A 14052-nucleotide genomic window follows, 5' to 3' on the forward strand; every position below is an offset into this window, starting at 1 on the left:
TCAGCTAGCAAGCAGAAGTGTAAAGAGAGATAAACTTGAGCTATCTGGCCTAAAAAGGTCCTGCCAACATTCATGTACATCCAAGGAAGTTTCCCACTGTATTTTACTGCATATAAAAAAACCAGATGATCATCCTGATCAGTTAAATGTGCCTGAGTAGTAGTCTTTTGTCCTTGACTGTTTGCTGACTTTCAGTATGTTAGTTGTTCACCTGATTTATTTTTTAATGTTTCCTTGCCCAGACTTTTTTAGTCAATCTGTGTTAAGATTGATGTACCTCACCATTTTAATTTTGAACAACATTGTTCAGCAGTAATGCTGGCCTTTTAGTCATGGCAGTGCAGAATTCAGTGCATGGAAAATAGTTTCATTAGAAAACATAATTTTTAAAAAAATCTGCAAGGGACATCTGTTTGTCAAGAAAATTGAAACATTTGGACAGGGCACTATTTTTCTTCTTGCTGCTCAGCTTAAGATCAATTTTTTGAGTTTGAGTTCCCATTGTCCCATTTAGAATGATCATTCTCGATGAATTGAATCTTTTCACTTTCTAGGACCTTTCAATCGTGGAAGATAAAGCCTACCAAAGGAACAAAACTGAAGTACAATGTGCCCAAACTTCATTTCCTATTGATTATCTCAGATTAAATGATACTTCTGTCAATAGAGTTTTTCCGGTCTTAGATACTAAGCCACCACTGACCTGCTCTGGTGCTGGTGACACTCCTACTTCAAGCAGAAGGTTGGACAGGTGATTTCCAGAATCTCCTCCAAAAAAGCTTTTATGGTTATGCAAATGTCTAAGTGGTGCTGAAGTGATATTGCACCATAATTCATTCCATTTCCTGTCTTCCTCTAGCTTGATTTGGACAAAAATATTGATATATTAAAATTACCAGAGAATTTCTGAACTTTTATGAGAATTATTCAGGTTTTAGACAGAAATTTGACTTGTTTTTAACTACCATTTAATGGTCTGTCTAGTGGCTAAGAATTCCAGGAAAAATACCAATTTGAAGGGAAAGAAGGACAAGGTAGACAGTGATGCCTTGGGAAAACTGCCATTGCCACAACCTGGGCAATCCTGACAGATTTACTTATACCCTGTACTCCTCAAATACTCAGAAAGGAGAGTAGCCAAATAGTATAATTAAGTTCCAAAAATCAGTGATATGGACATTCTTCACTGTGCCATTAAAAGACACTGGAATATTTTCAGTCAAATCTAATTTTTCTAAATGCTCATTGAAGACAAAACACAGCAGAAGATATAACATAACACTAAAGAAGAGTTTCCAGTGTGTAAGGCTACTATTAAAACTCTTCATGTCTGATCTGAGAGAGAAAAGGACTATTTTCTGCTAAGATTTTTTGTGACTTTTCCATTCTATAAATTTCTCCCAGTTTTTTGTCCTAACATCAGTGCCTAATAAACATGAGTTTTTAGGCTTGATATGTGACAGACTTACAGAATTGACAATGTAAAAAATAATTCAGAAGTTGAAATATCAAGTTTTCTTCATTACCTGCACAGGAAAATCCCCTGGTTTAGTAGTTTTAAATCTAAAGAGATGTGAAACTCAGCAGTTTCAGTTCACAGAATGTAATGAAAACAGTATTTTGATTTGCATAGGGTCACATTTATGTAGCTTCTTTAGAGTTTCAAATTCAAAGAAATACGGCAAAACCAGGGTAAAATACTGGGTCCAGTTAACCCAGTGGTATCTTTGAAACTCTTTTTTTGGTTGGTTGAAATTTGCTGAAACTGGTAAATTCTCATCCGTGAATTTCCCAGCAAGTGTTCTGATGTTAATGCTGAAATGTCAAATGATCCACCTCACAGAGAAGTACAATAGATTTTAACTATAGTTAAATAAATAGTTAAAACAAGAAATAAAACAGTCCCTAGTAAAAATTACATAAAATCTAAAGGACTGTAATAGAGAATTATAACACATCTCCAAATTTTATGAGTTTTCTCATTAAGCTCCATTGCAGAGATAAACTTCTCTGTAAAATTCTATGGTAGGACTCTAAAGAAAATCTATATTATTTTATCACACCAGTGGTTGCATGTTCATGGCAAGATTAGGACACATTGTTTTAAGTAGTGTATTAGCATATATTGTACAGACTAAAGTTAGACTTAACAAAAAAAAAAATCCCACCCTACTTAAAACATTTGAATAACTGAAATTTTTACTCAGCTATACAACATTCATATTTTTCTTCCACTAAAAAATATTGAAAATCATATTTTAAAAAGCCCATGTACTTCTTTCAAAGTATATGTTCCTGGGTTTTTTTGAAAGCAGTTCTACCTCCTTGGAATCTCTTGCCCTCTTCGGTAGATCTAAATATCCAACATATCACAAAACCATTTGCAGGAACAAAATTCACCTTGAGGCTAACAGAATGCCTAAACACTATCACTGCAAAGAATATTTCTGGTGGCATGATAAAAACACCTGAAAATAAGGAGTTAATAAATCAATATCTCTTTGACCGTAATACCAGGTCACCTCCCTTATAAAGTAGGTATTTACTTCTTGAGGAAAACCATCTTATTTTCTTAATTTGTGGTTTGCTTTTAGGAATTTGTGGGTGCAATATTGAAAGCCCACAGGTTGGTTTCTTCTGTTTCTTCCATTAAATATTTCTTTCCAGTAAATAGACAGAATTTCCCAGTGTCCACAAATAGTCACAGCAACAGCCACAACATCAGTCACATTGATGAATCTTGACGTCTTCAGCACTGGAAAATCAACCAGCATTACAAGGAGATCCCCTTGTTTTAAAATATGAAAAACAAGCAAGATAAACAGATTGATGTCCCTCCCCCACTGTGTCCCATGCTCCCTTCCCCTCCTCAAAGCTCATTTAGCAAAAACAGTGGTAAAAAATAAAAGAAGTTCTGTTTTCTACCAACATGCTTTGAACCCACTCAGTTCACCTTCCTGTATGTATTTTCTACTGCTTTTTCTGAGCTTTGTACTTCCTGAACCACAGAAGTACCTACACACTCTGTTTCCTGTCATTAAGATGTGAGTATCAACTTTAACATAATCTGAGTGTTCAGACCTCCAGTGGCCTAATTCTTCTGTCTCTTGCACCACATTTATCACATTATTATTTTTCAGATACTGCTGAATTTTACCAGAGTCCACTAGCATGAGGCCTAAACACCTCAGGTGAACCAGCCTGGAGAAATTATGCTGTTTATAGCTACTTTCACTTCCGACACTCATGTGAATGCATGTGATGTGGTTTGGGGTGAGGAGATAAGTAGGCAGCATGACGTCCTTGTCGGAGGGTATTATTTAAAGTTTATTGCTATGACCAATTTTCCCCCTTCAGCCGTGAATTTACCAAGGGGCTCCGACCCATGAATTGCTTCTAGGCTGGTTTCATGCCAAAGAAAGGTGAATTACACAACTGCCCTAAACAAACTGGGGCTGGAGATGGAAAATATTTATTTTGTGTTTTTCTACAGCATATGTAATGGAAGTTATTATTCCAGGTTGCTCTTTGGCAGATTGCACTACAACAACAACAACCAACACTTACTCCAATTATGAGGCCTCCACCCACCAGATGCTCAGTGATAAGCATCGCTAAAGAAGTAGGAGGTCACCCCATGACTTCCTTTTCCCACTCTCCTCTCTCCATCATTTGTTTGTAGGGCATGTTTTGCTTATGGAAATGTGGGATGGTGCCTCTCTGGACCCTATCTTGAGTCTTGCGTGATCCAGTTACATCCCATACTGTGCACACTGCTAGGAAGGTGGCATTTTCACCTAAATTTCAACAAATTTGTCAGTGTGCAGTAGATGTCAGTACTGAGACACCTACCCTTTCTAGGTAAGAAATAACCCTTGTCCTGAAGCTAAACTCTATTCATTTTCCCAGTTCTAACCCGAAGCTCACCTGGGGGACATGGGAATTGTGGTGGTCTGCTGCACAGGCTAAACCCCAGATTTGCTGAGGATAGAGGCAGGACTCTCTGGTAACCACTGCCTGCCTGTAGAGAGCAATTGGTAATTATGATAGCACGTGCCCAAAGTGATGCTTAGTGAGAAGAAACTGAAGACTGGATAATAACCAAACTAAAGAAAGAGAGCTCAATTAAACACTGAAATCTGGGGGGAAAAAACCCACAAAAATTTTAGCATGTTTTCCTGTAGTCCCTCTTAATAAACAAAGCAAAATACATGGGAAGCTGAAAATTTGATGAGGTTGAAGCTGGACCAAAAACCAGTTGGAGAAGGCCAGACACAGTTCATCTATGGGGTTGTGGATAGAGGGGTTATATACTAGAAAATCAGATGGAAAATCTTAGATGATATTCCAGTATACTTATACCTATTATGCTTCTTTCAGAAGAACTATAATGTCATAAAGTGTGAAATACTAAAATTAAATTCTTTAGCACACTTTCCTGAGCAAAAGGAAAAATTAAGCACTGGTTACCATCTATATAAGTGACCTTTGTAAAGGATCAGGTAGAATATCATTAGAGATTTTTAACTTTTTATTTAATGGTGGTGAAGGACAGGTGAGCAGATATTTTTCAAGAAAAAGTTTAAGGCCTTTTAATATTTAAAGTTATTTGAGACATTTGTAAAATTACATAAATAGGTTCCATCAAGTACAGAAATTCTTTCTACTGCACATACAAATTGGAGTACCAGACAGGGATGAACAGGGATGCATGTCACTCTGCTGTGACCTTTGTGTTCTAAAGCTCACTTGAATCCTTGGATGCAGGATGTTCTTGGAACTGCAGAGAAGGATATGTTACATAGACACAGCTATAGATACAGTTGAAGTTAATGTAATTCAACATATTCTCTAATCTTTCAAGTTATGTATTGGCTGCCACTGCAGCCACGCTTCCACCAGAAAGTTTTGGGTGGAAATTTTGTTCTGCTGACAGTAAAAGTTAAATTAATTTTAAAATATTATTTACTTATTTGTCCCCAATGCTTGTGTAGATGGTAACTTCATTAGCAGAATGGCTGGCACCAGACAAGGAACAGAACAACAGAGAAAGATTGGAACCCATGCAAATAAGTGGGCTTTTATAAGTTTTCCTGCTCTGCAGCGAGACACAGGGGACTTACAATATTTTCATGCATAGGTAAAATAATAAATTATTGCACAGCATTTCAGTGTGAGACCATCTCCCTGTGATGTGAAAATTCTAGGTTTGTGGTCTTACTTTACCTGGTTCAGAGCAGGGACTTTCACTCTTATCCATTACAGATTAGAGCTCTAATGATTTAATAATTTCTCTAGGGTAACAAATGTTAATTTTTGAAAGTTGGAAAACTGAAGAGTGAGGAAGATGCAGAAGGTCTCATGGTATGAGTATACATCCAAGACAGAAGAAAATTGGGGTTACATTCTGTTTTGAAGTGGGTCGAGCAGGAAGTTTGATTGGGCTGGGGGCACTTGCTGCTTCCCAATGAAAGTCATAGGCAAGTTTCAGCCACAATGAATCATCACATTCCTCACTGAAAGAAAAAAAAAATAATAAAAAAAAAGAAAATATGCCAAATCTTCCACCACTTCCTTGGAAGGTTTCCAGTCAATTCTAGTGCCTAGTTCACACAGTCTGCTGAATACTGTGGGCATATTTCCATTGACCTCAAAAAGACTTTTCATAAGGCTCAGGTAAATCAAATATGGTTATTGCAAGAGAAATAAGAATTACACAGAGGGAAGAGATACAGAGGGAGAAAACTGTTGATTCTTAAAATGAGAGGGAACAAGAAATGTGATAAGTCACTCAGACCACATTTGAGTCAGGAAACATGCATTGGGTGTGGAGAAAGTAGAGATCACTGGACTCTTAAGCACACTACTCTCAAATTTCCAAAGATACTGAAGGCAGGCATTCTGAAATTGGTTTAACTTTGAGTCATCATGTTCCAATGCTTGTAAAATAGTGAAGAGTAGATGATGAGGGAAATGAACGGTTTCTTTGCCTCAAAACTATCCTGTTCTCTCATACTGAAGGCATGAGTGACTCACAACATAAAAGACATGAGGGTTTAATGTGTAACAAGAAAGAGAGCAGGAAGGGGTACAAAGCTGACCTTTCACACACATTGGGAATGACAGCGGAAAGCTCAGCGCACTTCACTCCTAAAGTACATAGCAAGATAAATACTCAGGACTGACTCTTGTAACAAAAGAATTTCCTTTTGCTCACAGTGGTCAGGGACATTACAGAGGAATCTCTCCAACCTTATCCTTCATATTTGTGGTTAAAGAAGCTTTTGCTGTGTTAGTGGATAGAGGATGGAGTTACTGAATCTTCTTTACAGCTACTGAGTCTATGAGAATGCAGAGAGCCTGACCACTGGGTCTTCCAAATCAGGTAGAAAAAGATTGCTTATTCAATCAAACAAATAAAAACAATGGGTCAACCATAAAAGGTCTGAGACATTGATCTTGAAGAAAGGCTGGGAATGGAGACATGCCAAACCTTGGGAACACCTCAAAATTAGCTTGCAAGGCTAACCTTGTTATTGGCAAACGTACTGATTCATTGAAGGTAAAATTCTTTGAGAAAGCATTTCCAGAAATATTTGCATTGTTTCCCTATCAGTTCGTGTCAGTTTCATGCCAGTTCTCAGGCTTCAAGCTTTCCAGCTTTGCAAAGCAGGGGATCCCTAATTCCATTCTTTACTAAAGATGTTTTCACCGAGAGGAGGAGCTATAAGGCTCAAGAGCCATTCAAGCCTTTACACATAACCAAGAAAGTGACATTTTTCATAGTACTCAAAAGTCAGGTACTTACAATGCCTACAAAAATGAATAGGAAAACCTGTATTAAACATTAACTGGGTGCAGCCAGCTGAAGAACCGCAGAACTGACTTTTATTTAAATCACTGCATGATATAAGAAAGCTTCCTTGCCTTGGTTGTGCTTATACCACATTGAGCATAAAAAAGTGAAAAATGCATTTTGTTCAATAACAAGGAGGAAACCCTATGAAAAGTTAATCAAGAATTCTAATTCTTGCTTCAGCCTGTTACTGATGCCCCAGGAGTCTAAATCTTAGAAGACTTAACATCAAAGAGTTTCTAGGGAGAACCAAAGGAAAAACAATACTAGGAGTGCACTAATCCCATGTTACTGATGCAGGGAACAGAAGCAGCAGAGTTTATGCAGCATCAGTTCACATTAGAAGCTTGTGGTAGGATTCTCAACCCATTTCCTGAGTCAGAGACTCGTGTCTCAACCACAAGACTATCATTCTTCTCTACAGATAATTTCCCTTGATTCCTGACGGCTGGTAATGTTTAGTGGACAGAATTACATTTTGTTGTTGTGCTTTTTCAGATGCTCTCTATGAAGAAAGATAACCACATGTCAGAAGAAGGGTCGTGTTTCCTGGTGAAGTCAATGGCAGAATGCATGAAATTTGGTCGATGCTGTAGCACACACTCAGTGCTACCAAGAAAATCCTTTTGACCACTGTACAATGTATAGAGAACTAAATTCTCCCATTCACCTTAATTTCACACTCACACATGGAGAGAAAGCAGTTTATTCTTATAGAGGCACATTCATATCTTAGGAGGAAAACATAAGAAAAATATTATGTATACGACTTTGGGATTATTATTTCTATGGGTTTATTACCATTAGTCCTCATGAGGAAAAGATCTGAATGGAAAAGTTGCTATTACATTTAAATGTGGACAAGTTCTACTGAGAGTGGCTGAAAACAACTTCAGCCTTATGGAGCACTGACTTCTGTTGAAAGAGACAGAGGTTTGCTCTGTCTCTTCCAGAAAAAGTAACAAGGGTGAAAAAGAACATATGTCTAGTAAAAGGAAGAGTGATAAACTTGTGTCTTCTTCTCCCTGCATCCAAAATGTGTGCAGTATATTCTGTGAAAAAATCAAATTAATTATATAGCCAAACATAGCTACCATAGCCTCAATGGGATTGCAAACAGATCAATTAGAAGAAACGGACTGCAGCCCCAGCATGAGAGGAGGCAAGAGGTGGTGCTGGGTGTGCTCCAAGGACTGGATTTTCCCCAGGTGCCCTCTAGTCAACAGAAGCAGTGAGCTTCACCCCAGCAGAGGGACAGAGCTGCAGGGCAATCTGAGCTGTCCTGGGGGGCTGCCCATCTCCTCTGCTGGTGAACAAAAGGCACATACATTGACCTGTAAAACTAAATGCTACCAGTACCCAAAATTTGGTTTTATGAACAATCTCACCACAACATAAAACTGATTTGAAAAAACAAGAGGTGGCTTTGAATTTTTGTGATGGAAAAACAGCAACAATATTATATATATAAATAACACCTTAATATCTTCAATTTTCAGGTAGGAGGCAGGGGATTTTAAACTCTGACAAACACCTGAACACAAACCCCATCCTATGCAGTCCCTGACAGGATGGTCTGCACACAGAGTCAGTTCCCTTTGCATAAATTTTGGAAAGCCATGTTAATTTAAACTGAATTGGCCACTCTGCAAGCAGCCAACATAAGGAAAGCAAAGCAGTCTGAACCTCTACTTGCTCAGTTGTAAACTTTTGAATGACCCTAACCAGAAACAGGGAAAGCAAAGCAGTCTGAACCTCTACTTGCTCAGTTGTAAACTTTTGAATGACCCTAACCAGAAACCAATACACAATTTGATGTGTATGCAGGGAAATAACTCCCCCAAATCCTCTGTGTTTTGGATTCATTTTGTAAAATGGAAGACTTGTTCCATAGCCACCCTCACTGAGAATGTCAGTTCCCTCTGCTCCACAGGTTCACACAAATGCCCACACCTGTAAAACAGACTTTGAATGCCAAAAAAACTCTTTGGCTGGATATGTTCCAGCAAAAGAACTAAAACCTTTTGAAGAAAAAACCCCAGAGTTTTGCTCTTTCCCACACTCCATTCCTGATTTCTGGGTTAGGCAGGAGGTAGATAACTTTGACCTATACTCGTGTTGCTGCCAGGTTTTTCAACACATTTATTCATGTTTGCACTGTCTTTGTTTCAGTGATGTGTTGTGTAATGTGAGCAAGCAGAAAGCCAACTATGCACCAACAGGAAGGCTTAGAGCGCTCTGATATTTTGGCACAGTGTGATGCATTGTGAGCTGGGTTTTCAGTATCTGACAGTTAAGTCCTTGGAATTGGCATCTGTACACTGGAGACCAGAGCCCTGAATAATCTAACTTAGAGTACAGCTGGGACCAAACCATTACTTCATTCATCCCACGTGCTCGGTGCAGTGAGCATTCAGGATTTGCTTGAGTTCATGTCCTGTGCTCAAGGGCAGCACCACACTCTGCCCTTAGCACATGCTGCAGAGCTGAGACAGGGAGCTCCATGCAGGAAAGTGTGTCACACGGACATTAGAAATTACTCATTGAGAACAAGGACTTAATTGTGCCTTTACCTTGCTCCATAAACACACTATAGCTTCTGTATAACCTGCGCACTGAGCGCTGAGCACTCCATTACTGAAGATGATCAAAGTTTTAAAAAAATCAAAATAATAAAGCTGAAGAAAAAAACTGAGAACTCTTGAATCTGTTTGCCAATCACATGTATTAATGATAGTACCCCAAAATTGTAATACTGTTGTTTTCTGACCAGGCTACCTCAGCTTTCCTCCTGTATTTTCATTTCAGCTCCCCCGTGACCCCACTGCCTTAGGCTCAGCCCTGTCTTCAGTCACAGACTGAAAGGCTGTGAGGAAAGAAAAACTTGTGACCCCATTTCCTACATGGGGAAGAATATATTTAAAGGCATTTACCAGCTGAACAAATCAGCCTAGCAGACAGCTGTGAAAATTTCACAGTGTGTTTCTCTGCATGATTAGAAGCCAAGACGTCAGTTCCTCATTGATATCAGGAACTAGTAGGATTTCCTTACTTTTGCAGGAACCTGTGAGTATCTCAGAGATTGCATCTTAGGTGACAGATTGACCTATTGCCTCTGGTGGGGAGAGCACAGGACAGTTCTGAGCCATAGGGTTTGTTTCTCAGCTGATTTGCTGTTTTCTTATCAATGCAGTTCTGCTGAGAACCATGCCATGAGTCAATCAACCAGCCATGAAACAAAGCTCAGTTCCACAGGATTTTACCAGCTACCTTTCCACTGAGTCAGGGATGACAGGCACTGCACTTGGGAGAGTGTTTCAAGGCATTCTTTTTTCTTCTTGTGTCATGGAAGTAGTTCTGCACAGACTCAGGGTTGTTGTTTTTCATGGTTTGTGAAGAGAAGGGCTCCTGAGGTCAAAAGCTTTGACAGTACTTTCCAAAGGAGGAGTCAAGTATCAACTGCAAGACTGCCAAAGAGAGCTTATCTTGTGAGATACCCAGTTCTGGACTCTGGCATTCTCTGTGCCACCCAAAAGCTTTATGCAAGCTGTAGCTCATGGCCAGTGGAGTGACCAGAGACACACATGCTGTCCAGGACCTGGAGTGCACTCAGGCACAGCAGTTCACCCAGCTCAGGGTGACTGCACACAACATTCAGCATGCTTTATGAAAGAAAAGTCCTGCTTATCAAACCTGATCTCCTCTTATGTCAAGGAAAGCCACCCATCTAATCAAGGGAAGCCAGCTGATGTTATCTTTATGAACTTCATTTGAGCTTTCCATACTGTTTCTCAAGGATCCTCTGGACAAAATATCCAATACACAACTAAATAAACACACCCTGAGATGTGTGAGCAAGTGGCCCATGGGTTGGGCACAAAGGGTTGTGGTGAATGGGTGACATCAGACTGGGGACCTGTAACCAGTGGGGCTCCACAGGGCTCCATCTTTGGTCCTGTGCGCTTCAATATCTTCATTAACGACCTGGACACGGGACGGGAAGGGATGCTGAGCAAGTTCACAGATTATACAAAACTGGGGGGAGCTGTTGACTCCCTCAAAGGCACAAGGGCCCTGCAGAGACACCTCACAAATCAGAGGACTGGGAAATGACCAACCTTTTGAAATTCAGCAAGGCAAAGTTCTGGATTCTGCACCTGGGATGGGGCAACCCTGAGTGTACAAACGGATTAGGAAATGAGAGGCTGGAAAGCAGAACCATGAAAAGGGACCTGAGGGGGTCCTGGTCAGTGGGCAGTTGAACCTGAGCCAGCAGTGTCCTGGCAGCCAGGAGGGCCAGCCCTGTCCTGGGGGACATCAGGGACAGCATGGCCAGCTGGGTAAGGGAGGGGATTGTCCTACTCTGCTCTGCACTGGGGCAGCCTCACCTCGAGTGCTGGGGACAGTTTTGAGTGACACAATGTACGAAAGACATTAAACTGTTAGAGAGTGTCCAAAGGAGGGCAGCAAAGATGGTAAAGGGCCTCAAGGAGAAGCCATGTAAAGATCATCTGAGGTCACTTGTTCTGTTTAGCCTGGAGAAGAGGAGCCTGAGGGGAGACTTCATTGAAAGATACAACTTCTCTCTGGTGACCAGTGGCAGAACCCAAAGGAATGGCCTGAAGTTCTGTCAGAGAAGGTTTATGTTGGATATTAGAAAATGGTTCTTTACCCAGAGGGTGTTTGGGCACTGAACAGGCTTCCCAGGGAAGTGGTCAGCCACCAAGCCTGACAGAGTTCAATATGTCTTTGGACAATGGTCTCAGGCACAGGGTCTGAGTCTTGGGGATGGTCCTGTGCAGGGGCAGGATTTGGACTCAGTGATCCTTGCAGATCCCTTCCAACTCAGCATATTCTGTAGTTCTGTGATTCCCTTCTGGACTGAAGAGCTAGATTGTGTTTATACAACTGCAGCCTCATTGCACCAAGAGATGCCTAGTGCAACCAGCCACAGAATTTAGTCTTTTGAATCTATTTCCTCCTTTCAAATGCACGTTGCAACATAGACACCATTAGTAGAGCTTAAGTCAGTCATTCACAGACAGCATCCTGCCTGATCTGCTCAGTGCAGGCTCTGTTTTTTGGGGAAGTTTTGCAACCTTATTTAACATGGAGCAGCTCTGTCAGTTCCTGCAGGGACTCCTGATGATCTCTGCTTGTCCCTGCATAACTTTGTTAGTTTAGCTGCTGTCCAATTATCTGTCAGTCTACAACCAGAAGCCCCCTGAAAGAATTGATTGAAAGCCTCACAGTCAAACGGCATCAATCTGTAACCAAGGAGGAGATATTTTTATTCAAAACCCACAGAAATAGAGATCATAATGGGAAAAAATAGCCATCACCACAAGTTAATAGTAACAGAAAGGACGATAAACTTAAATACATGGATTCAACCAACACAGGGTTGCAGCTTTCTACCTGTTTTCTGCCTGCTTCTTTCCCACCAGACACCAAAATTATGAGTTTATCTACTAGAAATATTTATGGGATGATGCATACACATTTTGCAATTCCTAAGATAAAATAAACTTTAAAAGACTGCTGAAAAACACCAAAGGATATAATGAAGTGTTTATTAATAGTTAATAAAGGACAGACATAAAGCAAAACCTTGCATTCATTTTGCCTTCACCGCTGCAATCTGGCTTTCTTTAATGTTGTTACACAACCACCCTAGGAGGAAGAAAAGAAAGGTTATTCCACATTTTATTCATTCACAGAAGGAGAAGTGACTTCCATTCAAATAGAGAGGAGGAAGCTGTATGCTAGAGATCTTGCTCTTCTCTCTCTCACCATTTTCCTCTCCTTGGCCAGATCTGATGATCATCAGACCGTTTCCTGAATTCAATTCATCTCACAAGCCTGGCAGACAACTAACGTGGGAAAAGTGTGAATATTTTTCTGCGTGAATTGAACTGGCTCAACCAAACATCAGCTGAGCACCAAAGCATGTAAAGAGGAGGAAAGCCCCAGGTGCAGAAAGGGGAGTTAAGGAAAGAAGGAATGGGTTTGCCTCTTTTTTTGACAGCAGTTGATAAATTCATTCAGAGACCATTTCAGAGGAGGGAACTGAATCTGGTTCGTGCCCTCAACACAGAGTCATCCTATATCTCATATTAGTTATGGCCAGGGCTTAACCCCTCGTGTTCTGAGAAGGATGTTTTATGGTCTGAGCTCACAGGCTGAGAGCTGGAAGATTCATAGGCACTATTCCTTGTTGTGGGTAGGGATACATGTGTATGAGATAATATCCTACACAGCCCTGAGCAAAAAGGAAGCGTGTATTTCCAAGGAAAACAGGCAAATTCAGTCAAACCTTTAATGTTATTCAGCAGTTACTTACTGTAACTGTTTACTTACTGTAACTATAAATGGCCATTTTATACCCTGGAGAGAAAGAAATCTCTTTTAAAAGCTCAGCTCCTTCATTAAGGTGTTAGCTGTTATTCTAAGGATGCAATTACCTGAAACAGAGGAGATGCTTAACTTTTTGTTTTATGGAGCATTATTCCAGTAAAGTATACTATTTTGTGACCTTCAAAACAAGTTTTGTTGGGATAAGAGATGTGGTGGCAAACAAACAATCAGCATCCAGGCTCATAATCTGACTTTTCCAAAATAGCCAACATATTATGCAATGACACACAAAGAAAATAATGAAGAAAACAAAACACACAACAAACATAGTCAACAAAAGCAAAGAAAACAAAAGCAAAGAAACTGAAGTTCACAATCCCATTGTTTAATATAGTAAAAACTGGAGAAAAAATATTTAAATACCCTTAAAATGCTATAAAGCAGAAAAAAACCCCAAAGACACAACCTAGTATTTTTCATCCAAATCACCTTTAAAAAACCTGGAACAATGGAATGCAATTTTCCTGCCCAAAACGCCACAGTTAAGGGGTTGTTTTTGTTTTCCTCGCTTGACCAGGGTTATGCCACGGAACCTCTTTTTGTAGTGTTTTTTGTTGGGGACATAGCATAATAGCCCTTGGTAACAGCAGCACATGCACCACATTATTGCTGCCAGAAGCCCTGTCAATTAAGCCACAATGGCTTTAAAAGATAAATTTTCCTGCTTTCTTCTCTACTTTCTGTTATGTTTCCTCCCAGTTCCTGCATCAAACCAAATAATTCAAATACATTGAACCTCCATAATTTCTGGTCTCCTGCTCTTTGTGATTTCCCTTTCC

At 40.0% G+C, this 14052-nt stretch overlaps 1 long non-coding RNA gene across 7 annotated transcripts in view; it reads left to right on the forward strand.

Annotated features, from left to right (window-relative positions):
* Nucleotides 1–14052, forward strand: part of LOC141731406 (uncharacterized) — an 82251-nt gene that overhangs the window by 17152 nt on the left and 51047 nt on the right. Inside the window, exon 3 of one of the 7 annotated variants that reach the window (XR_012583492.1) lies at nucleotides 7355–14050. The exons of the other annotated variants lie outside the window; for them this stretch is intronic. This is a non-coding gene — a long non-coding RNA (uncharacterized LOC141731406). Of the gene's footprint in view, nucleotides 1–7354; nucleotides 14051–14052 lie in introns of those variants that run through there. 7 annotated transcript variants of the gene reach the window in all.

Source organism: Zonotrichia albicollis, chromosome 1 (assembly GCF_047830755.1).
Source record: "Zonotrichia albicollis isolate bZonAlb1 chromosome 1, bZonAlb1.hap1, whole genome shotgun sequence".
NCBI classification, from domain to species: domain Eukaryota; kingdom Metazoa; phylum Chordata; class Aves; order Passeriformes; family Passerellidae; genus Zonotrichia; species Zonotrichia albicollis.